At 33.7% G+C, this 24,100-nt stretch overlaps 1 long non-coding RNA gene across 1 annotated transcript in view; it reads right to left on the bottom strand.

Moving 5' to 3' along the window:
• Positions 1-482: 482 nt before the first annotated feature.
• The window catches only part of LOC141511086 (uncharacterized), a 34,234-nt gene continuing 10,616 nt past the window's right edge, over positions 483-24,100 (bottom strand). Inside the window, exons 2-3 of the long non-coding RNA XR_012475262.1 lie at positions 6,023-6,129; positions 483-648 (exon numbers count right to left, since the gene is read on the bottom strand). This is a non-coding gene — a long non-coding RNA (uncharacterized LOC141511086). The remainder of the gene's footprint in view (positions 649-6,022; positions 6,130-24,100) is intronic.

Here is a 24,100-nt window from a genome sequence, read left to right as displayed (position 1 = left end):
TGACCCTGAACAAGTCTTAACTCAGTTTGGTTCAGTTTCCTCATCTATCAAAATAAGCTAAAGAAGGAAACAGCAAATCATTTCAGTGGCTTCGTCAAGAAAATCCCAAATGAAGTCAAAAGGAGTCAGATATCAAAGAACAATAAAAATGACAGCAACATCAAATGAAATTCAGTACAGATTTAATCTCATTGAAATGGTGCAACATTTACTAAAACATTTGCATTGTGAACCTAAAAACTATAAACCTTGAAAAACACATTAAAAATCAAATAACAGAAAACATTGGTTGAACATGAAATTTTATAATCTGGAATTTACCATTAACCACATTGGAGGTCACTTTGGTAATGACCACACTAAGTTGAGGGAGATCAGAAAATTTAAACAGCATAAAGGGGATGGTGACAGAATATGTATAACAAGATTAGACAAAAGCTTAAACTTCCCTGGAAGCTTGTTAAATTGTTTACCCTTTATATAATATTGTCTCTTCCTTCACTTTAAGTATCATGAAAGCAGTAACAGTCTTCCAACATTCTGATCGTTGTCTTCCAGAGTTTATGATTGGGGGAGATAATCAATGCTTTACTTCCTGGCAAAGGTGACTTTAAAGTGAAGGCTGATAATTGTTCTAAAGAAAGTAGCCTTTTAGCAGCAATATAAAATTGAAAAACATTATTATTATTATTATTAATTATTATACTTTGGCATCATTTATGCTTTTGAATGGATCTGGGATTTAATTATCTACAGAACTCTGGTTCAGAAACTTCCTTTCCTAATGTGGAAGGTCAACTTTTTTGTAACTTGTAGTGATAGTTACCTGGGGATGCTGAGAGGGTGAGGTAACCTGTCCAAGGATAGGCATTGATCAGAGGTGAGACTTAAATCTGGGGCTTCCTGATCCTGGAGCTAGCTCCACATCTATCATGCCTTACTGTAATCATAATTACAATAATTACAATTATGTAATAATCATAATTTCATCTCTTTATTTAGTGTTTTGCAATTTGTGAAGAAATTTCCTCAAACCACTTTGTAAAGAATATACTGCAAACATCTCTCCAAATTTATAGACAAGGAAACTGAGATTAAAAGGGCAAATTATTTGATTTATGTAGTTAGTAAATATAGAAACCAATACTTGAAAATAGAATCATAGAAATATAAAATTTTAGAGCCGAAAAAAACTTTTTGAAATCTTTTCTATAACAGTTCTAATAAGTGGTTATACAGATCTCCAGTAAGGAGAACCCAGTACCTCCTGAAGCAATATAATAGTTATAATAATTAATAATAATAATAATAATGATCTACTACTCAAATTGTACCTATTATGTATCAGACAGTATGCTGAGCACTTTACAAATATTATCCCATTGGATCCTCATAGATGAGAAAACTAAGACAAGAGTAATTGCCTGATGTTAGATTTGAATTTGGGTCTTCCTGGTTTTAGATGGGGTCTTAAAAACCAAGTTTTTATTTTAAGAGATATGAATTCTAAATCCACAGATGAGGAGAAAAGAAATTTGCAGAATTGCTAATAGATTTTTATTTCCTCTATAGACTGGAAGGCTAATTTTGCATGAGCCTGGACAAATCAGAACTTCTTTTGCTCTCAATTCCCTCATAATAATTGTATTATCTAACTCCCTCTTCTTTGTATATCTCTTATTGTTAGAAAAGTTTTCTGTGCATCAGGTCAAAATTTTTTCTCTCTAACCTACACATCATTCCTAGTCTGCTCTCTGGATCCAAGCATTGTTATGGAAAGAGTACTTGACCTGAAGTCAGAGATCCTGAGTTCAAATCTTAGACCTGCCACTTAATACCTGTATCATCTTAGATTAGACATTTAACCTTTTTAAGACTCAGTTTTTCTCATTTGTAAAATTTACGTAGTCTATCTTGGTTGGTCAAATCAGTAATTCTTAGCTTGGGATTGTGAACTTAAAAATATTTTGATAATTAGATTTCAATAGGATTGGAATATAATAAATGAATTCTAATCCTATTACAACCTACTTTTTTCATATTACTAATGCAGAATGGCAACTTTTCTATAACTTCTAGTCATAGAGAGTTACTGATAGGTGAGCTGAACTGTCCAGGGATATGTAGTACATATTAGAGATGAGACTTGAACCCAAGACTTCCTGACCATAAGGCTTGCTCTATATCTTTAAACATATTTTATTTTATGCTTTTAAAAGCATTATTCCCAGGGTGGCTAGGTGATGCAGTGGATAGAGCACTGGTCCTGGAGTCAGGAGTAACTGAGTTCAAATCTGACCCCAGACACTCAATAATTACCTAGCTATGTGGCCTTGGGCAAGCCACTTAACCCCATTTGTCTTGCAAAAACCTAAAAAAACCCACATTATTCTGAGAAGGGATCCACAAATTTCAGTAAAGAGTCTGAATTCCTAGATACAAAAAAAATTAAGAATTACTGATCTAAATGACTTTTGATTTCAGTGTTAATCTATAAGTCTATGATCTTTTGAAATCTAATTTTTCTTTTATCTGATAGCTAGCATGTCTTCTTGTCTTAAGCTAACCATTCCAAATTGTACTGTCTTCAAGCTAAATATTCCCAACTCCTTTTATTGATCCTTTTATGAATATTCTATAGTCTCACTATTCCAATCAGCATACTCTTGGATGTTCTAGCTCAGCTATACCTGAACTAAAATGTATTATTTGAAATTGAATATAATATTTCTGAGTTAATTTGATTAGTGAAATGCATTGTTGTGGAACCATTAAGTCATTGTTTCTCAGTTATAGGCATTCTACCTCTTAATGCAATTTAAGATTATATGGGATCCTAAATGAGAAAGGGAGAGAAAAAGGGAATGACTACTTTGTACTGGGGGCACTATGCTAAGAGCTTACACATTTTTCCTTCTGTGAACTAGGTGTTTTTATTATTTTTAATAAATATTTTAGTTATTTTCCATTTATATACAATGGTAGATTGTACCAATCTTTTTTTGGCAATGCTTTGAGTTTTACAGTTTTTCTCCCTCCCTTCCTTCCCTCCCCCCCGTCTCCGACAGAAAGGCTAAATGTTATTATTATGCCCATTTTATAGTTAAGAAAATTGAGACAGACAGAGGTTAAGTGACTTGTCCCCGGACCCAGAATAGATGCCTGGGACAGGATTTGAAATTAGGTCTTCTTGATTCCTGGTTCAGGATTCTATCTAGTTTCCTCTAAAAGTTTTCTTTGCTGCTGTGTCAAAATGTTAACATATACTATATTTGCATCTCATTTAAATCCTCAGATATTTTCCACAGCTACCATTGTTATCTGACTTTGCTTTTTTTTATCCTGTATTAGTGATGTTACTTTTTTTCAATCTAAGAACAGAACTTTACAATTTCCCTCATTTGAACTTCTTATTTGAGTCTGTCAAGATATTTTAGACTTTGACCTCTTCATCTATTGTGTTAGAGATGTTTTTCTGTGACTTTGGGTAAGTAATCTATCAAAATTTTAAATAACACATGGACAAGAATAATTCCCCATTGTACATCATTCATAAAGACCTCTTTACAAATTGATAGTAAACCATTAATGCGATTTGACTAGTTCCAGGGTCATCTAAATTTACAGTTTTCTGACCCATATCCATTAAGATGGCATGAGCTTATTGATTTTACTTTTTGCTAAAATCTCTGTTACTAGGTCTGTAGCATTCTCCTATTTCTGTGTTGCTATTTCCATTAAACCAGATTGCCTCTCAGAATTAGATACATTCAGGTCAATCAATAGAAATCCTCAAGCATTTGTTAGGCGCTTACCATTTCCCAAACACTGTGCAATAGGCTAGAGATACCAAGAAATACAAAATATACAAATACTGCTAGATGGTGCAGTGCATAGAGAACTAACTCTGGAATCAGGAGGGCCTGAGTTCAAATCCAGCCTCAGACATTTACTAACTGTGTAACTTTGAGCAAGTCCTTAACCTTGATTGCCTCCCATCCAGGACCATCTCCTATCATCCCGATTCATATCCTGCCACTGGAGCCAGAAGGCTATGAAAGAGAAAGGGAGGCTGGTGACTTAGCACAGCCCCACCTCACTCAAATACAATTCAGGTTCCACCTTGTCATGGCACCACCTCCCTGAAATCATGCTTCACTTTGAAAATGAAAAACAAATGTGTGTACTCACATATATGGGTGTGTGTACAGATATAAATGGGTGTGTGTACAAACACATACCTCTCTCCTTCTCTCTCTCTCTCTCTCTCTCTCTCTCTCTCTCTCTCTCTCTAGTAGATGGGAGGTAAGTTGAGAGGGGAAAGCATTATAGCTGGTAGGATTGGAGCTTTTGGAATGGAGTTGAATTTTTAAGAAAATTAGAGAAATTAAAGGGAAAGTAAAAAGTCCAATCATGGGAGACTATAAAAAGACAGAGATGGGAGATGAAGTATTCTTCAAATAGTTCAATGTAGCTTGATTATACAATGTATGAAAGAGAATAAAGTGTGAAAAGACTAGATAAGTATAGAAAGGGGTCAAGTTATGAAGAATTTTTAAAGTCAAACAAAAGAATTTGATTTTGGATATAAAATGGAACCATTGGAGCTCAGTGAATAGGAAGATGACAATGGTGTCATCCAACTTTAGAAAAATTGCTGTGACAGCTGAATTAGGATGAATCAGAGTAGGAGAGACTTTAAGATAGTTTTCTCGGATAATTCTCTCATCTGATTGACCAAGTTTGTCTCAATCAGAATTTTCTATAACTGAGGCATATAAAAGAGACAGATTGAAGTTAAGGGTAACTATATAGCAGTCTCATCTTGGGACCCTCTGAGAGATCAGCAACCTAGATCTAAGACATCTCACTTAAAATGCTATGAGAAAAGTGTTTTTGTCATTCAGGAACTAGACTTTTGCATTTAGAAACCAACTAATAATTATTGGATCAATTCTTGATCGGAATATAGTTATCCATTCCACATTGCAGGGGTTAGGGGATATGACACCTCTATGATCTGGTACATATGCATATAATTATTTGGCCCGCCCTTTATATCAAAGAAGTCTGAAGTGTTATGGTATTAAAATATAAAACATATTGACATACAATATTATGCACACACATATGATGCATTTCTGAATTTCTAAATTTTTTGTGTTGTGTACAGTTTTGCATGTAATTTGTGACTTCTGCAAAATTCTTCCAAAATTCCCATTAAATATCTCATGTTGACCTGCGATATATTGAAACAGCAATGGGGAAAGTTGCGATGTGGAAGGCATAACTGTAGTATAAAGAATTATCCTTAAATTGATTGGGAAACTGAGATACAGAAGAATAATGCCTTAGGAATAATGAATACATTGAACCAATGGCAGAGCAGAGAATAAAGGCAGGGTTCCAGGCAAAATTCTCACCAACCATAGTAGTTCTAGGCTTTTCACATCCAGTTAGGTGGTCTAGTGTATAGAGCACTGGAATTAGGCAATTAGGAGGGTAAGAGTTCAAATCTGACCTCAGCTTCTTATTAGCAGTGTGACCTTGAGCAAGTCACTTAGCTTCTCTGTGCCTTAGTTTTCTCATTTGTAAAATGGGAATAATGATAGCACCTATTTCCCAGAAATGTTGTAAGGATAAAATAAGGTAATACTTATAAACAACTTTGCAAATCTTGTGAGACCTTATAAAAATACTAGCTATTATTAACTTTTATTCACATCCAGTTTAGAGATTACAAATATAATATTGCCTCTAGTAAATTTGCTGAAGTGCCAATGAATAGGCTTTGTTTTTTTTCTTTGAAGTGTTGCTAGGTAACTATAAAAAGTGGGCGAAATGCATTATGAATCAATGATGCATCTAGGCTTTCTAAACACCCCATCCCTATTTGGATCCAGTCACTTCAAATTCACAAAATAATTCTATTCTAATTTAAGAATATATTTTACATCTTGCCAAGGAATGCCCTAGGCAATCAGGGAACACCCTCAACGTGAATCCCAGTTGGCTGACTCACCCATGGCAGATGTTCACTTGGGAAATGGGAAATTTTGGAGGATAGTCCCACAAGGCTGAGGGAGACTAGAAACCAACAATGATAGTGAGCACCATATTTTCTTCACTCTGAAAAAAAGAATAAGCTTCAGTATTTACTTTACTTTGACATTAATCTCATGTACCAGTCAAGATGAATCAATCAGAGTAGAATAAGCAGCTACAGAACAAAATAATTAATGGGCTCTGTTAAATTGCTTGTCCTCTAAGCTGACAGAAAGAGTAGATAATGTGATGACTGGGTGTTCCACTTGCTGTGTGGACTTATTCTCCTCTGTGATTAGACAGATGTCAAAGGACTTTAATAGCATTAGATTGACAAAAGATATTAGACTAAGCTTATCAAAGTGGAAGTAATTGCTTTCCCCAATTGTTTTGGTTTTCCTGGCAATATTGATCACCTAATTACAAATGAGTACTGCCTACCTAAAAACATTTACTGAAATAAAATCACCTGGAAAATACTGCCTTAAATATATTGACAGAGTACTGATATGAAATGGAAAGAGGCCACATGCCATTCAAAGTATGGTTAAAGTCATAATCATTTAATTGTTTTGTTTTTTTAATTTTTCTTCTTTATTGTTATCTATCTATAAGCTATCTATCTATTAATTTATCAACCTATCTTTGTAAAGGTGTTAGAAATAAAATGGTTCCTGATAGGACTTTATTGAATCTTTGTTCACTTTGTAAGCAATAACAATTGTAGTCATGTTTCTCATACTCATTGTATTCATGTTAATTTATTATTAATATTTATATTTACTACTAAAATTGAAGGCGTAAACTGTTTTCCTACAACTTGAAAATAAGTTATGAAATTTTTCAATTAACCTGAAGAAATCAAAGAACTAGAATATAGAATGAAGGCAATTGACACCATATTGAGAATTTCTAGAAATTCATTGAGAGAATCAGCCATACTTCTTGGGCATATTTTTTAAAAAAGCAAGCTAGTCCTTCTCTACTTAGTGAGGTCAGGAGGTTGAGAAGGGAGTCAATAATGGAGGAAGAATTCAGTCAAGATTGTTCTTCATCTTTGAACACTTTCTCAAACACTCATTATCAACAATGGCATCATACATGAAGCTTGAAAGGGGAATTCAAATATATTGTTTCCCAAATATCAACCTTTTGTGAGGAGTGGGGATTAGCAAACTACAGTCTATGGACCAAATTAGCTCACTATTTTGTATATCCCATGAATTAAAATAGTTGCTTCTTTTAAAAAATATCAACTTAATTGAAAAATAAAAATTTTAAAAAATAAAATCCATTGGCAGATTGGATTTGTCCCTAGAGCTGAAATTTGCCAGTACCTGGTTTGGAGGATTGAGAATCTTGATATCCAGAATTCTAGGAAGTCCAGCTGTTGAACCAATGAAAGTATGGAGGATCTGGTCCCTGGCAGTACTCTAGGGAGAATTGAGTCAAGACTTTTGTTGATTTTAGATTAAAGTTTTCATAAAAAAAAATGGCACAGGAGTACACTAGGCAAAGATGTCAGCAGAACCAGAACTGGAGTCAGTGGTGACTGTAGTCAGTGGATAAACTGGTATCTTGCCCAGCCTATGAGTCAAAGATTCATAGGCATCATCTGAAGACATGAGTGGAACCAAAGCTCTGGAATCATGAATTGCCCTTTCTCTTAAAGGTCTTGGCCACATGTGTTCCTTACATATGTTCCATATATTCTTTTCCATTTTATATAATCTATATGTTCTCACTGTTCTTACTGACAGTGCATTTATGTAAGAGTATACCCCTAGTTTATTGGGAATTTGCTTTGAATTACTAGCTTTCTACCATTTTAGGAAATGCTTTTGTTTTGAGCTAATTTTGTTGACTTTTAACATCACCAGTGGACATTTGTAAATTATAGTTATAAGGAGTGTGGACTTGAAGGTAGATATTCCACTTGCAAAGTGTGTGAGTGTGGGTGGAGTTTGTTCCAAAAAGAACATGACAGTATTGAGCAATCTAGATTCCAATTTGCTTATTCCCCTAAGACCCTACTGTTGAACACCAGTATTCGTTCAATGATTCTACATGACTGAAACATGGAATATAATGATCTCAGAGAAATCACAATGGCAAATGACTTAAAGAACAATGAAAAGTTGCATTGCAGGTAGATATAAATAGATAACAGAAAAGTTGGTTTGATTATAAGTGACAAATAGCTGAGATAACCTCAAGGACAAGGGAAGTAGACAGATCAAATAGTGAAAATGGTGTTACTGGTAAGCAGTAAAATATTAAGCATATTATTGTGAAAAAGAACTATTTACTAGATTAGTTGTCAGAAGTCTTATGTAAATATCTACTTCTCAATTTAGTTATAAAATGACAGGTTGTACTTATGAGCTCTATATTTTTGAACCCATAAAGTAGACTAAGACCTTCAGATCATTAGGCACATTCACTAGCCAAAGTTTCAAAGATGAGTATATAAATCACACAGGATAAGAAGATATGGAGGGTCATGATCTAAACTTTATAAATAACAGATATTAGAAGAAATATAGAAATGAAGGAGCTATAGTTCCTTACTAGAAAAGAGTAGATTAGAAGTAGTAGAATAATATATTTGTTGTAAGCATTTGGTAATTAGAGGAAGGTGTATCATAGAGGAAGGTGTATCAACAGAGACTATTAAGGTCTATATCTGAGAAACCATAGCTCCCTTGGATTAATGATGGCCTTGACTTTCTAGAACTAGAAGAGCTTCAGTGTCCAGTCTTATATGTCCTCCAAAGGAAAGTCACTTAGCTCAGTGAGCTCTCTTTTCTTATCTATTATAAAATGATGAATTTGACTAGATGGTCAAACTAAAGCAATTCTGAGATACCACCCCACACTCATTGAAGTGAAAAAGATGACAAAAAAAGAAAAATTATAAATATTGAAAGGCTGTGGAAAAATAGATACATTTGACATGCTATTGGTAGACCTGTGAATAGAAATAACTATTTTGCAAAGCAATTCCAGATTATGCACAAAAAATCATTAAAGAGTGAACCAGCGTTTCATTGCTAGGTCTGTTCTCAAAAATGACAAAAGAAAGAGGTCTTTTTACATACAAAGACATTTTATTGCTGCTCTTTTTAGTATAAGCAAAAATAAAAAAGAAAACAGTAAAAATAGAATGTCCAACAATTGAGTAATGGTTGAACAATTTTTATGGTATATGAATGTGATGGAAAACTATTGTGCTATAACAAATTAGGAATTAGAGGATTTCTAAAAGACATGGATGACTCATAAAGTGATGCAGAATGAAGAGAGCAGAATCAAAAAAACAATTTATATTATTAAAACAAATGTCTATATTGCAAAAATGAATAATTTTGAGACTTTTATAACCTGAATAAAATGAGTAGAACCAGAACAATTTATGTAATAAAATATTAGTAAAAATAAAGCAAAGCTGTAAACTATGAACAATACACAGACCATTAGTAACTACATAGAAGGGATAATTAACTATTTTATACATAAAGGTAATAGATTTAGGGTGCAGAATGAGATATATGTATAGTGCATGTATAATATATATTATAACCATTGAGGATTTTTTTGCTTAACTAAACATAATGATTGTAAGAAATTTTTTTTCTTCTCTTTTAAATTAAATTAAATTTAAAAGTATAGAAACTTGGATTGGTGGTGTTGCATGCACTTTCAGAAGAGGTCCTTATGTTATAAATTTTATTTAACTGTTTATCTGTGTTATAACACACCTCTCATAAAATGTGAATGATCTGTAAATGTTAGTAATATAAAACCAAAACATATCAATAAAGCATAAAAAAAGGAAATTGAACAAAGTCTATAGAAAATGAAAGGACTAGCTTGGATTCTGTTATAAATAAAATCAAACTGAGTTCTTTTACTATTGGTTCGTTCTGGACTTCCCATAACTTATTATGACCACAATTTATATGGTATGAATACTTTTTTGGATCCAGTCTTGTATGACCTTGGCAAGATATAGGTTCATAAAATAGAAACAATATGGCTTTAGAATAATAAAATTCTGAGTTAACTCCTCCCTGAGTTTTTTTTTTTTAGGTTTTTTGCAAGGCAAATGGGGTTAAGTGGCTTGCCTAAGGCCACACAGCTGGGTAATTATTAAGTTTCTGAGACCAGATTTGAACCCAGGTAATCCTGACTCCAGGACAGGTGCTTTATCCACTGCGCCACCTAGCCGCCCTCCACTGCGCCACCTAGCCTCCTCTCCCTGAGTTTTTGTGACAGTTCTCACTTTAGTTTTTTCTCCTTGTCTATCCTCTCTTTAGTCTTCTGTGCTGCATCATCTTCCATGTCATATCAATAATTTCATCTGGGTTCGATTTGTTCTTTCCATGATTTTTTTCATGTTCTTGCTCAAACCTTTAGGTGGCTGTACTTTTCCTTGGCATCATTTTTATTGATATTTTATTTTTCTAAATACATGTTATGAAAGTTTTTCAACATTCATCCATATGCCTATGTATATTTTTAAATTATAAATTTTTTTTCTACCCTCCCTTCCCCCCCAAGTGGCATCAGGTTATATATTCATATAATCAATCTCTCTCTCTCTCTCTCTCTCTCTCTCTCTCTCTCTCTCTCTCTCTCCCTCCCTCCCTCCCTGCCTCTCATATGTTGTACTCTTTTCTATTTCTTGCAAGCCCCAAGGAATTTCATCTTTCTGCAATTTAACCCCCCCCCCCCCCCACACAATTTTATCTGCATTTTAAGAGTCACTCCATTCCTGGTCAGGATACTGTTATTTCACTTTTTTGGGAAAATCCAGGTCCCATTTTCTGATATTTTCTCAGCCTTCTCAAATAATTTTTTTCTTCTGGGAAGTGAGATGGTTAGGGAAATTAGATCTTGCAGAAATAGAAATAATTTTAGCAGGTAGGAGTTATTTAAAGCACCAAGAATGGTATAAGAAAAGCCAATCTTTCTAACATAGAATACCACAGGGTCTTCAATGAACAAGATGAACAATTTGGATTTTACTTACTGGAGCCTGAGGGATGGGATTTGGATATTGAATGACAGTCAGATTTGTACACAAGGAAGATTAATCTGGAAAGTTTGAGAAGATTGGATTGAAAGGGGGAGAGATAAAAAAATAGGGAGATAGGCTCACCTTTCTTTAGCCAGCTCTGGGGGTACCCCAGACTCTCTTGTTCCTATTACTCTCCCTTACTGCTTTTTTTCCTTTGGGAAATTAGATTGCTCTTGGGGAGTGGCATCTCATGCTCCCATACCTTTTCTTACTGCTCCTTCTTTCATGGTAGCTTTAGATATTAAAGTTGTTCAAATATTTAGGAATCAGTGATTCCTTGCCCCTTAAGTTTTCTTTCCCTTTAGCTCACAGAAATAAATGTTTTTATCCCTAAAATTTCATCTGGGTTGGATTTGTTCTTTACATGATTTTTTTCATGTTCTTGCTCAAACCTTTAGGTGGCTATCATTTTCCTTGGCATCATTTTTATTGCTATTTTATTTTTCTAAATACATGTTATGAAAGTTTTTCAACATTCATCAATATGCCTATGTATATTTTTAAGTTACAAAATTTCCTTCTACCCTCCCTCACTCCCAGTGGCAAACAATCAGGTTAATATTGTTAATATGTGTTAAACATGTTTACAGATTAGTCATTTTTTGATATGAGGAATTAGGATTAAGGGAAAGAAATAAGAGATTTTTTTTAAAAAAGGGAATGTAGTGTTCATCAGATTCTGAAGGATTTTTTGTTTTGTTTTGATTTTTTTTTCCCTTTGGATAGGGGCATCATTTTTGATGGGTGGGCAGGCAGTGACTATGATTCGGGGAGATCTGCTTTTCAGGTAAGCCACTTATTGTTTTGTTGTAAACCACCTTTTGTAAACTCAATCTCAGTCTGAATTCTACTCAGCTGAGTTGCCTGTTTTGAGTTTTGTGTTCTCCCTCAAGTGCATATGAAGGGGCCACATGTGTTGACCATTTCCTAGGCGCTATTCTCTTGGAAAAGTGGAGTTTACAGGTGAAACCCAGAAGTCTCATCTTTCCTGGGGCCTGGAGATAGGACTCTCTGAGGACTTGAGAAGCTTAAGGAGGGATCACCAACTTCTCAACTGACTTTTTAAGGGCTTGCTTTGAATGAACCTGTGTGCAGGTTATTAGTTTTGTTTCCCTGATGTCAGATTCAGAAAGCTGTTCCCTCAGATGTTGCAGAAGAAGTACCTCTGTAGTTGCCTTCAGTTAGATGTGCAGTGGATATAGCACTGACCTTGAGTCAGGAGGATGGGAGTTTGAATCCAGCCTCAGACACTTGACTCAAGTGTGACATTCATGTGTGACCGTGGGCAAGTCACTTAACCCTGGTTGCCTCACATCCAGAACCATCTTCAGTCGTCCTGATTCATATCTGGTTACTGGACTTAGATGTGTTCTGGAGGAGAAAGTGAGACTGGTGACTTAGCACAGCCCCCCTCCCCCAGTCAAATCCAATTCATGTGCTTGTCATGGCATCAGCTCACCTGATGTCTTGGTCTTCTTTGAGAAAGAAGGACAAGCATCATCATGATGAGGCAGCCCTTTCCTTTAGCTTTCTTCTTTCACCAGGCTAAACTTACCTCCTCTCCTTATTGCCAAGGGGAGAGCTGGCTAGGGATTTATTCCTTCTTTCTCATGATATGTGAGAGAATCCTATCCCTTGAATCTAATTCCTCTCAGAAAAAAGGTAACTGGTCTTGAAATGTACTTTTTGAGTGTGATTAAAATATGAAATCTAGGAATTTTGCTGAGAAATTTTTAGCTATATGGTCCATCTAAGAACAATATGTGCTTAAAATCTTAAAAGAAATTTTTGGGTATCCCTGGGCCTACGATTATTACTGGTATGAATTTTAAAAATGACCCTAAAATTATGACCAGTGTTAATTATTTTGATTTCAAAGGGATTTAAACCATAGGTGCCTAATTTATAATTTTTTTTTTGCATGGCAATGGGGTTAAGTGGCTTGCTCAAGGCCACACAGCTAGGTAATTATTAAGTGTCTGAGGCCAGATTTGAACTCAGGTACTCCTGACTCCAGGGTGCCACCAAGCCGGCCCCCTAATTTACAATTTTGAGGAAATTTGCATATTTTTTCTGTTGTTTTCTCCTATAGGCTTTCCCCAGCAGTTTTTTCCTTCTCTTGCCATTTTATTAGATCAACAGTGACTCTACCCATTCCATTCTCTCAGTTTAGCTTTGGCACTGCTGATCTGGCCTTGGTTATCTTGAGCCTCTCTTCCTCCTACCCATGCAACTCTGGTCATACCAAAGGGTCATGAGTGTTTTACATATTTTTTTTAATTTGGAAGACCTACATTGATTAGACAGTTAAGCATTTTGTAATTTTGTTAAAACACTGCCTTTAAAAATAGAGTGTGGAGTTCTTCCCTTATAATATAGAATTTAAAACTTTATTTGCATCAGGAAAAGTGCAAATGGGGAAAGTTAAAGATGGCTACAACTGTATCTTTGTATTTTTAAGGAACTGAGATGGAGGCAACCATGTGTTCAGCCTTCCTCTTTCTAAACAAGTCAAATAATACCAGATAATTGAAATTATGAATTGAATTTCTATAATAGCTGGGAAATTTGTGTATAATTTATTTTTGTTTTATTTTAAGTTAAATTTAATATTAATAATATATTTAAGTGGGTTTTAAGTCAAGATATCTGTTTTGTAAAGGGAAAAAGGAGACATGCCTCCCTGGATCACACTGAAGTTCACCTTACTGTAGAATGCTTATTATAATGTTTGCTTTTTTAATCTTTTTGACTAAATGTAATTTCTTCATAATTCTACATGTCTTTTTAAATGAGTAAATCCAAAGTTTTTGAGACAATCTTCTCTAAGGAAGCCTGGATAGGCATTTAGCAAAATTTAAGTCACCTGATTTGGAAATTTTAATTGGTAATGAATGGGTTAGTCATGTGCTATAACTTTAAAATAACAGTTATTGGGATTACCCTACTTGAGTATTTAAGATTAAAAAATATACAGTAAAATGTAAAGATCTGATAAAATATTGTTTCATAGTAAGGAGTATTTTTATTAGATATTTTTTCTCTCTGACTTAGAAAACTGAGCCACCTTAAAAACCTGAGTCTTCTTAAACAAGAAATGAAAATGTTGTGTACATACTTTTGTGAATAATTTGAATAAATTCTGAATGTTTTAGTAATATTATTTCAAATTAGCTTCATATAAATATGTTCATGTGTTTATGTATTAGAACTATAAATGAAAAGATAAATTATGAAATTTTGAGCACAGTGCTGGTTAGCAGAACTATCAGGAATAGTCAAACTTTTGGTTTCACAAGATGAAAAATTCTATTCTGATATTAAATATATACATGTATATAATTTAGAAATCTAAATTATTAATATTTGACAACATTTGGGAAACCATTTGCAACTGAATTCAATTTCTAACCCTGATTTAAGTGAAATGAAACCTCCCAAATACGAAGTACTCTTATTGTTTGTTTGGGTTTTATTTAAAAAAAATTTAAATTTATAAGCAATAGCAGATTATCATCTAATTCGAGTTATTATCATCTAGCTCTTTGCTAGAGCATTTTAATAGTGTTAGTGACTTGGCTTTAGCTAGAAATTTCAAAGTTCATCTTTCCCTTTAGATATCAGTTAAGTAAATCAGGTTCAAAGTAGGAAAAAGGGTTCAGCAAAGGAATTTTCTATTTCATCATGTGCTATCAAACCAGGTTTGATTTCAGAAAGGAAAAAATAGTCCTGAAGGAAAAGGAATAAGACTACTACATACATTAAGAAATTTGAAGTTAAAACTGTACAACCTCTTTTAGATAACTATATTATATGGATTGATTTTTTAGTGTAAGATAATCTAAAAATGTATTAAATTAAATTAAAAAGTTTTTTAAGTTTTTAAACTCATTAATTGTGATCATGGTATTTTGGGTGTCCTAAATGATCTAATATTAAGAAATATTGCTATTGGGATAAAAACTCTCTCTCTTTGATAAAAACTATTGGGAAAATTGGAAATTAGTATGGAAGAAACTTGAATTAGACCAACACATCACACCCTATACCAAGATAAGATCAAAATGGATACAGGATTTAGATATAAAAAACAATATTATAAGCAAACTAGGAGAATAAGGAATAGTTTCCTTGTCAGATCTATGGAAAGGGAAGCAATTTATGACCACGGAAGAGATAGAGAAAACTATCAAAAATAAACTAGATAATTTTGATTACATTAAATTAAAAAGATTTTGCACAGACAAAACCATTGTAACCAAGATCAAAAGAAATGTAGTAAATTGAGAAATAATTTTTACACTTAGTGTTTCTGACAAAGGACTCATCTCTAAAATATACAGAGAACTGAGTTACATATTTTTAAAAAAAGACAAGTCATTCCCCAATTGACAAATGGTCAAAGGATTTGCAAAGGCAATTTACAGATGAGGAAATGAAAGAAATCCAAAATCATATGAAAAATTGCTCTAAATCACTAATTATTAGAGAAATGCAAATTAAACCATTTCTGAGGTACCACTTCACACCTCTCAGACTGTCCAATATGACCAGAAAGGACAATGATCAATGCTGGAAGGGATGTGGGAAATCTAGGACACTAATACATTGTTGATGGAGCTGTGAACTCATCCAACCTTTCTGGAGAGCAATTTAGAATTATGCCCAAAAGGCAACAAAAATGTGCATACCTTTTGATCCAGCAAAATCACTATTGGGTCTGTACCCTGAAGAGATGATGAAAAAGGGTAAAAACCCACCTGTTCAAAAATGTTTATAGTAGCTCTGTTTGTGGTGGCAAAGAAATGGAAATTGAAGGAATGTCCATCAATTGGGGAATGGCTTAACAAACTGTTGCATATGTATGTGATGGAACACTATTGTTCTGTTAGAAACCAGGAGGGATGGGAATTCAGGGAAGCCTGGAAGGATTTGCATGAATTGATGCTGAGCCAGATGAGCAGAACCAGAACATTTGTATTTCCTAACAGCAATACGGGAGTGATATCAACCTTAATGGACTTGCAACAGGGCAACAACAATCAGGCACAATTTTGGGATAGTTGCGATGAAGAATGCTCTCTGTTTCCTGAGAAAGAATTGTGGAGTTTGAACAAAGACCAAAGACTATTACCTTTAATTTAAAAAAAAATTGTCTCATTTTGTAATTCTGCTTATATTTCATACTATATGTTTCTTCTTTAAGGATATGATTTTTCTCTCATCACATTCAACTTAGATCAATGCATACTATGGGAATGATGTAAAGACTAACAAACTGCCTTCTGTGGGGGGGGATGGAAGCAAGATTAGGGGGAAAATCGTAAAACTCAAAATGAATAAAACCTTTTTAAAATTAAAAAAATAAAAAATAAAATAATAATAAAAGAAATATTGCTACAGCAGCTAGGTGTTGTAGTAGTTAGAGTATCCATCCTGGTGTCAGAAGGATCAAGTTCACATCTGGCCACAGATACCTAATACCTTGGGCAAGGCACTTAACCCCATTGTCTTGCAAAAATCCAAAAAAGAGGAATAATATTGCTAAATGAAGTAGCTAGGATTATTAGCAAATGACAGATTCTTTCATAAACTAAACATTTGAGAATTTAAAGTTATGCTTTGACCATAAATAGAATAAATTTCTTTTTTTAGTATTTCTATATTGTTTATTATAACTCCAGTGAAACTAAAATAACAGCTATAACTGACCTTATTTTGAAATTAGTGACATTTTGCATGTGGAGATTGTAGCTGTTTTTATCTTATTACATGTGTAGGAATTAACTCCCCATTTTTTCTCAGTTGGACAAATCTGTTCCAGTTTCCCCCACTTAAAAGGGATAACCATTACCTGAGACTATTCTATCATCTATATTGATTATGGTTAAATATAAAAATATATTAATTAAATGTTTAAAGATCTGTTAAATTTTATTATAATAAAAGTAATTTAATTTATCCAAACAAAAAAAGCAACCTTTGTCCTTTTGTAACCACCTTTTTATCAAAAAACAAAACAAAACAAAACAACTTCATGTTTCTAAGGACCTTTGGGGATTTATATGGTACTTAATATACTTCACATCATTTTAGATTTGATAAGTTTACATTTTAATAATGAGTTTTTACTTTAAGACTGAATAAGAACAAGAGAAGTTTTTTTTTCCAAACTAAAGTTAAGATTTTTATGTGATTTTAATTTTCCAACCTGTAAATTAGTGCAATAATCTGATATTAACAACTGTGTTCATCTACTTTAATTGATGAGATCATGGGACTAATATTATGGGAATATATTTTCATTGTTATTTTACTGCTTTGATTTTGATTTGAGCCTAGCTCTGGTAAATATATTTAAGGGCAAAACCTATTTCTCAGTTTCTTTGGCAGAGGTTGCATGTATGAGAAGCCATCATTTACAAAAAATGGGAGGGGGGTTTGGGTAGACAGATCAAGTTATTAGCAATTTAGTGGATGAATCTTGTTTTAGGGTCTCCTCAACTTCTATCATAACATGACTACCCCTATGTTTTGTGAAGAACTTTCAAAATAACTGATACTATGATAAGTGGAACTCTGGGACTTTATTCTTTTCAAGGTATATGGAGGGAGGTTTTAAAAATGAATGGTATATTATAATGTCTATGTATTCTGTGCAAGGGAATTTGGAAATGTCTTTAATTGGAATCATCTTAAAAACAATAGATATGATTGTGTTTTGTAATTGTCTGAAATTAAGAGGAAATTATATCTACAAGTATTTGGTTATCATTAATGAAAATATAAGTTGTTTGAAACCTGAAATTGGTAACTGATTATTCTGAGGGGACAAGGCGGGATTATCAAAGATTATGGTCCCTTTCTTGGGTCTCTGAAATTTGTCAACAATGAACTGAGTTTGCTGTGGATCTGCAGATTTATGTATAATATAATAATGATTTGGTCACTGGGCATTGGCTTTCTTTTCAAGTTTAGACATCAGGTCAAATTTAAACTTGAAAAGAAAGACATTCCTCAAAGGACAGAAGCAGACAGTTTTCAAATGAAGAAATTAAAGCTATTTATGATCATATGAAAAAGTGCTCCAAATCATTGTTGATTGGAGAAATGCAAATTAAAACATATTTGAGGTATCACCTCACATCTATCAGATTGGCTAAGATGACAAAAAAAGGTAAATGATAAATGTTGGAGAGATGTGGGAAAACAATAAAGACATTAATTGTTGGAGTTGTGAACTGTAATCGTCCTTCTTAAGAGTTATCTGGAAATATTCTCAAAGAACAATAAAACTGTTCATACCAGCAATATCCATAGTAGATCTACATCCCAAAGAGATCATAAAAAAACAGGATAAGTCTCACACGTTCAAAAATATTTTGAGCAACTCTTTTTTGTAGTGGCAAAGAATTGGAAATTGAGGAGATGTCCATCAATTGAGGAATGACTGACCAAGTTATATTATTTGAATATTATAGAGTATTTTTGTTCTGTAAGAAATCATGATCAGCAATTTAGAGAATTAAAGCATGGAGAGGATTACATGAACTGATGTTGAGTGCAGTGAGCAGAAGCAAGAGAACATTGGAAACATTAGCAACAACACTGTGAGTTGATCAACTATGATGGATGCAGCTCCTATTAGTAGTTCAGAGATCAAGGATAATAGTAAGAGATCTGCTATGGACAATGCCATTCACATTCAGAGGAAAACTATGAAGTCTGAATACAGAGCAAAGAATTCTGTATATTTTTAAAAAAGCTTCTTTTAAATTTTCCTTTCTTTCTCATGGTTTTTTCCCTTTCCCCTTAGTTCTAATTCCTCTTTCACAAAAATGACTAATATGGAAATGTGTTAAACAGTATTGTACATGTTCAACTTTACCAGACTGTCTGCCACTATGTAGAGGGGAGAGGGAAGGTTGGGTGACAGAAAAATATGGAATTCATAAACTTGCAAATGAATGAATTTTGGAAAACTACCTTTGCATGTAATTGGAAAAATAAAATAAAATTTCAATAAAAAAGACAAGAAAAATGTATTTTTTGAAATCTCATTGTATCATTTCAGGACATAAAATAAGATTCAATCCCTGAAGAATCTTTTACTTTAAAAAGTTAAAGTTAAGGACCTCAAAAAAAGAAAAAAAAGTTAAAAAGTTAAGGACCTCTTTTTATTTGTTTTAAGACAAATATGATTTTGGTGTAGAGATGTTATTAGTGATTCAGGTGCCAAACTACTTGATTTGAAATCTTGATTATTCTTGACTATTTTGTTTTATTTGGAATTAGAAATCTGTGGATCTCTTGTTGATACTGATGAAATATTAAAATCACCATATGGTACATTTGGATCCTTTAAAGCTGTATCCACCTGAAGTTTTGATTATAGGAAATTACTATATTGTAAAGTCTGTATACATGCACATATATATTTGGTCCATATCTGACATCAGGTATATTAAGCAAAAGGATACCACTGTGCCAGGGATTCCACTAACCCTATGAGGTTTGACATGTATAACTGCAGGTGGAGTACTTATGGTAAAATTTCATTGAGGGAATGGCCATCCTCACAGCTAAAGTAAGTTTCTTTTAGCTGTTAACTCTTTTTTTTAGGTTTTTTTTTTTTTTGCAAGGCAAATGGGGTTAAGTGGCTTGCCCAAGGCCACACAGCTAGGTAATTATTAAGTGTCTGAGACTGGATTTGAACCCAGGTACTTCTGACTCCAAGGCTGGTGCTTTATCCACTACACCACCTAGCCACCCCTAGCTATTAACTCTTAACTAACGATGTCTCACCTGGCAGATCTGAAGTCTGGCTCATTGCAATGGATTGTCTATGTGACTTCTACCTGGAATAGACATCTGAAAACATAAGGGAACATTTCCTTTTAGGTCCCTGTTTGCTCTTTATAGCAAATTACTATAATCATATCAGATCCATTTGTCCTACAGTTCTCTGAATTCTAATGCTTAGCTTTAGTTTCCATTACTAGTAATAAATTCTTATGTTAAGTGAGATCCTTTAACTTCTCACAATACTATAGGGATATTTAGGAAGATGATAAAGATCTGTGATCTGGATAGGATTCTTTATCACAAGTCTGTTTTTCCTAAGGATACAATTATCAGCCCAACTAGTTATATCAGAAAGATGATCTATGGTCTATTTGAAAATTACCTTAAAAAGATACATTTTCAGCTAGGAGTCTTGATTCCTTTTATTTATTTATTTTTTTAAGGTTTTTGTAAGGCAAATGGGATTAAGTGGCTTGCCCAAGGTCACACAGCTAGGTAATTAGTGTCTGAGGCCAGATTTGAACTCAGGTACTCCTGACTATAGGGCCACTGCTCTATCCACTGTACCACCTAGCTGCCCCATTTTCATTCTTTTTTAAACACTGACAAAAGTTTAAAACTATTTTATCTGTAAATCATTAACTTGCTATATATATATATATATATACACATATATATATATAATTCTAAACTGATTATCAAATATGTGAATTATAAACTCAAGTTGAACTGACAACTTTTAATGAATTCACTTTGTATTAGAATCCTTATTTTTATGAAAGTATTCTGATACTAGTCTGTTAGTGGAAATTCACTGTCCAAAGTATAAACTGGATTTTAATTGAATGATGCCAAGTATGTTGGCCTATCAGAGTTGTGGATTCCCTGGTTTGAGAGGTTCCCAATTTCTTTTTCTAATAATGGACATATAAATTCTGATCTGATTAATTCCTCAAGGAAAACCATTAAATTAAAATGCTCTTTTCCCAGAAACTAGTCTCCAACTAGTCTGAGCTGAAGGAAATCTCTCTCTGAGATCAAACCTGGATTGGACATGTTAGGTACACTGATTCAATCATCAAATGGTTCAATCTTTGTTGGGATTTTTATTCTTTTTCTCTGCATTATATTTTCTCAGGTCTCTTCTTGGAGCTCCTGACTTTTCTTCTTCCTGATCCCTATCTGAATCTGGAAGCCAGAGTTTAAACTTTTCTTGTGAGGTTCTCCCCCTCCAGATTACAAGTGATACTTCTCAGTCTATTGGCCCAAAACGAATATCATCTGGTATCAAAACCTAGGAACCAGAACCTCTTGCATCTTGCTTCAGACCCTTGAATTCTGACTCGGTTGATTCTTGAATCCCTCTCAAACAGAAGCTGCTAAACAAGGAGTTCCACATCCTCTTTCAGCAGGAAGTAGCTTCAGAAGAAAAAAGACCTTCGTTTCAACTCCCAAATAATTTGGTACTAAATTGTTCGAGTGGGGAATGAAGTAGGGGAAATATTGGACAGAGAAATATGATTTATAGTTATGTTTCTGTACCCTCTATGCTGGCAATGTATCTTTCCCTATGCTAGTTATTGAGATGAGATCAATTCTCCTACCTGAAATCCTATCAACAAAATAATGGTTCTTGCTCTAACCAGAAAGGATTAAATTTTTGAATTATCACTCCTTATCAATATATCTCTAATTCCTCATCTCTGCTCTCTGAGCTACCCACTTCCACTTGCCTTTTTTTCCTTTGGGAAGCTAGCCTACTCTTGAGAAATATCATCTCCTAAATCTCATGCTTCTCTACCTTTCCTTACTGCTCAAACTTTCATGATGGTTTTGTTTGTTTATGTTGTTTAGGAACCACTGGTTTCCTGCACTTTAGTCTCCTTTTTCTCTTTAGTTCACAGAAATACTTAATAGACATTTTGTACCACCCCCCCAAAGAAATATAGAGACAAATTAGAAGGAAATAACAGTTATCCAAGTGAGAAGTAATGACTAGAGAATAGGAAGGACATTTAAGGTTTCTCTTATCTAGGGACATAGGCATTTTTAAAAAACAGAATAATGGCAAATTACTCTTAGTTATATATCCAAAGAAGCAGTTTTAACAGTGCTCATTATAAGGAAGAGAATTGCAAAATTCTGAATAGTTGAATAAGTGTTCAATTGATCTAGTTGAATGTAAACTCTTCAAGATTAGGGTCTTTATTTTTCCTTCTCTTTAGATTTCTACTATGTCTTTCACATAGGAATTAAAAATGCTCACTGAATTAGCTCAGAGATTTGGAGTTGGAAAGGACCTTAAAGATGGTCTAACCCAACTTCCTCATTTTACAAATGGCCCACAATGGAGAAATGTGTTGCTAAGGGGAACATAGCTATTAAATAGCAGAAATGGGATTTAAACCCAAGAATTCTGGCTTCATAGCCACCACTCAATGAAGTGTTAGGAAGATTATTTGGATCAGATCCAAACCAAAGCTCAATAGGGCCAAATGAAGTCAATCTTTCCATTCAAATCCCATTAAACCTATTTTTAAAAGTCATGTGAAGGAACAGAATGTCTTTTCCAGGATAACTTTTATTGCTTTTATGTAGGAAGATCCAGTGAGTCATAAATGTCTATACTACCCATATAATATTATAATCAGGGTGTTGTCCCGATTTGGCAATATATGAAAGAGGATAGAAATATAAACTTTAAAGACAATGGATAGAGAGAAAGGTCATTACTTCTTAGGATGTTGAGTTTTCTATATTTAGTTTTTCTCAATTTTAGCCCAGGGCTAAATTTCAAAATGGGTATAGAATATGTCTACTTAATTCTTTATTTAGTTAAGGCCTTAGTTAAATGTCACTCTAATGACAGAAAGGAAGAAATTGAACACAGCTCAACTTTCTCTTTCTCTGACACTAATTACACCTGGGAGGGAAGCCTCTTATGGGGTGTGGGGAAGAACTAGGATCCCTAAGATCCTATATATTTGGCCATACAGTAATTAAAATGATAATAATAGCTAGCATTTATATAATAGCAGCTAGGTAGCACAGTGGATAGAGTACTGGATCTGAAGTCTGGGAGATTCATCTTCCTGAGTTTAAATCTGGCCTCAAAAGCTACTTAGCAAGTCACTTTAACCTGTTTCCCTCAATTCCTTATCTGTCACATGAGCTGAAAAAGGAAATAACAACCCCCTTCCAGTATCTTTGCTAAAAATACCCCAAATGGGATCATTAAGAGAAAGACCTAACTGAAACAACTGCATTAAAAATAGTTATATTTTACAAATACTAATTTTTAAAACTTTCTTAAATTTTGACTAACTTTACTCTCACAATAACCCTGGGTTAGGTGTCATTATTTTACAGATGAGGAATCTGAGGCAGATGGAGTTGAATGATTTGCCCAGGGGTCCTCAAAATTATAGGTGTCTGAGGTTGAATTTGAACTTGGATCCATCCTAACTCTTGATCTGGTGCTCCATCCACTGAATCACCTAGATACCTCAATGTAATTTGACAGGAGGTAAAATTGTTTGGGTAAATTGCAGATGCCTAAAGAATACATAGACTTTGGTAATTACTTTGAATGATCTCTTATACCTTGGGGTGGGAGTGGGGTCTCTGATTTCAGTGACATGAGGGGCTCTGTTCAAACTGTCTGTGAATTTGATCACAAGAACAAAAAGTAAGTCAGAAAGGAACCTCTGGGGTCATCATTTTGCAGAAACTGAGACCTATGGTCTTATTTTTAACATATATATATATATATATATATATATATATATATATATATATATGTACATTTTCTTCCCCTTCTATTAGACTGTAAACTTGGAAGTCAAGGACTGTTATCTCTCTTTACTTTGTTTCATTAGCAATCAGCACATTCTCTAATACATCAGTGTTTAATAAATGTTTGTTGAGTCAATAAACACTCATTAAGTGCTTACTATTTGGTAGTGACTATTCTATTCAGGAAGAGACAGCAATTATGTAGAGACACATTATATGTAGTTGGTTCTACAATAATGCATGTTTTGAAAACATGAATTTATTTCAATAGGATTTGTGTTACCAGGGAACAATTTGAGCATAACTAGAATTTTTCATTTGATATAAGCATACATTTCAAATGTTCTAACTCAGTTCCTAATGTGGATTGTG

Source organism: Macrotis lagotis, chromosome 2 (genome assembly GCF_037893015.1).
Source record: "Macrotis lagotis isolate mMagLag1 chromosome 2, bilby.v1.9.chrom.fasta, whole genome shotgun sequence".
Taxonomy (NCBI): domain Eukaryota; kingdom Metazoa; phylum Chordata; class Mammalia; order Peramelemorphia; family Peramelidae; genus Macrotis; species Macrotis lagotis.
This window is presented reverse-complemented; position numbering and strand designations above follow the sequence as displayed.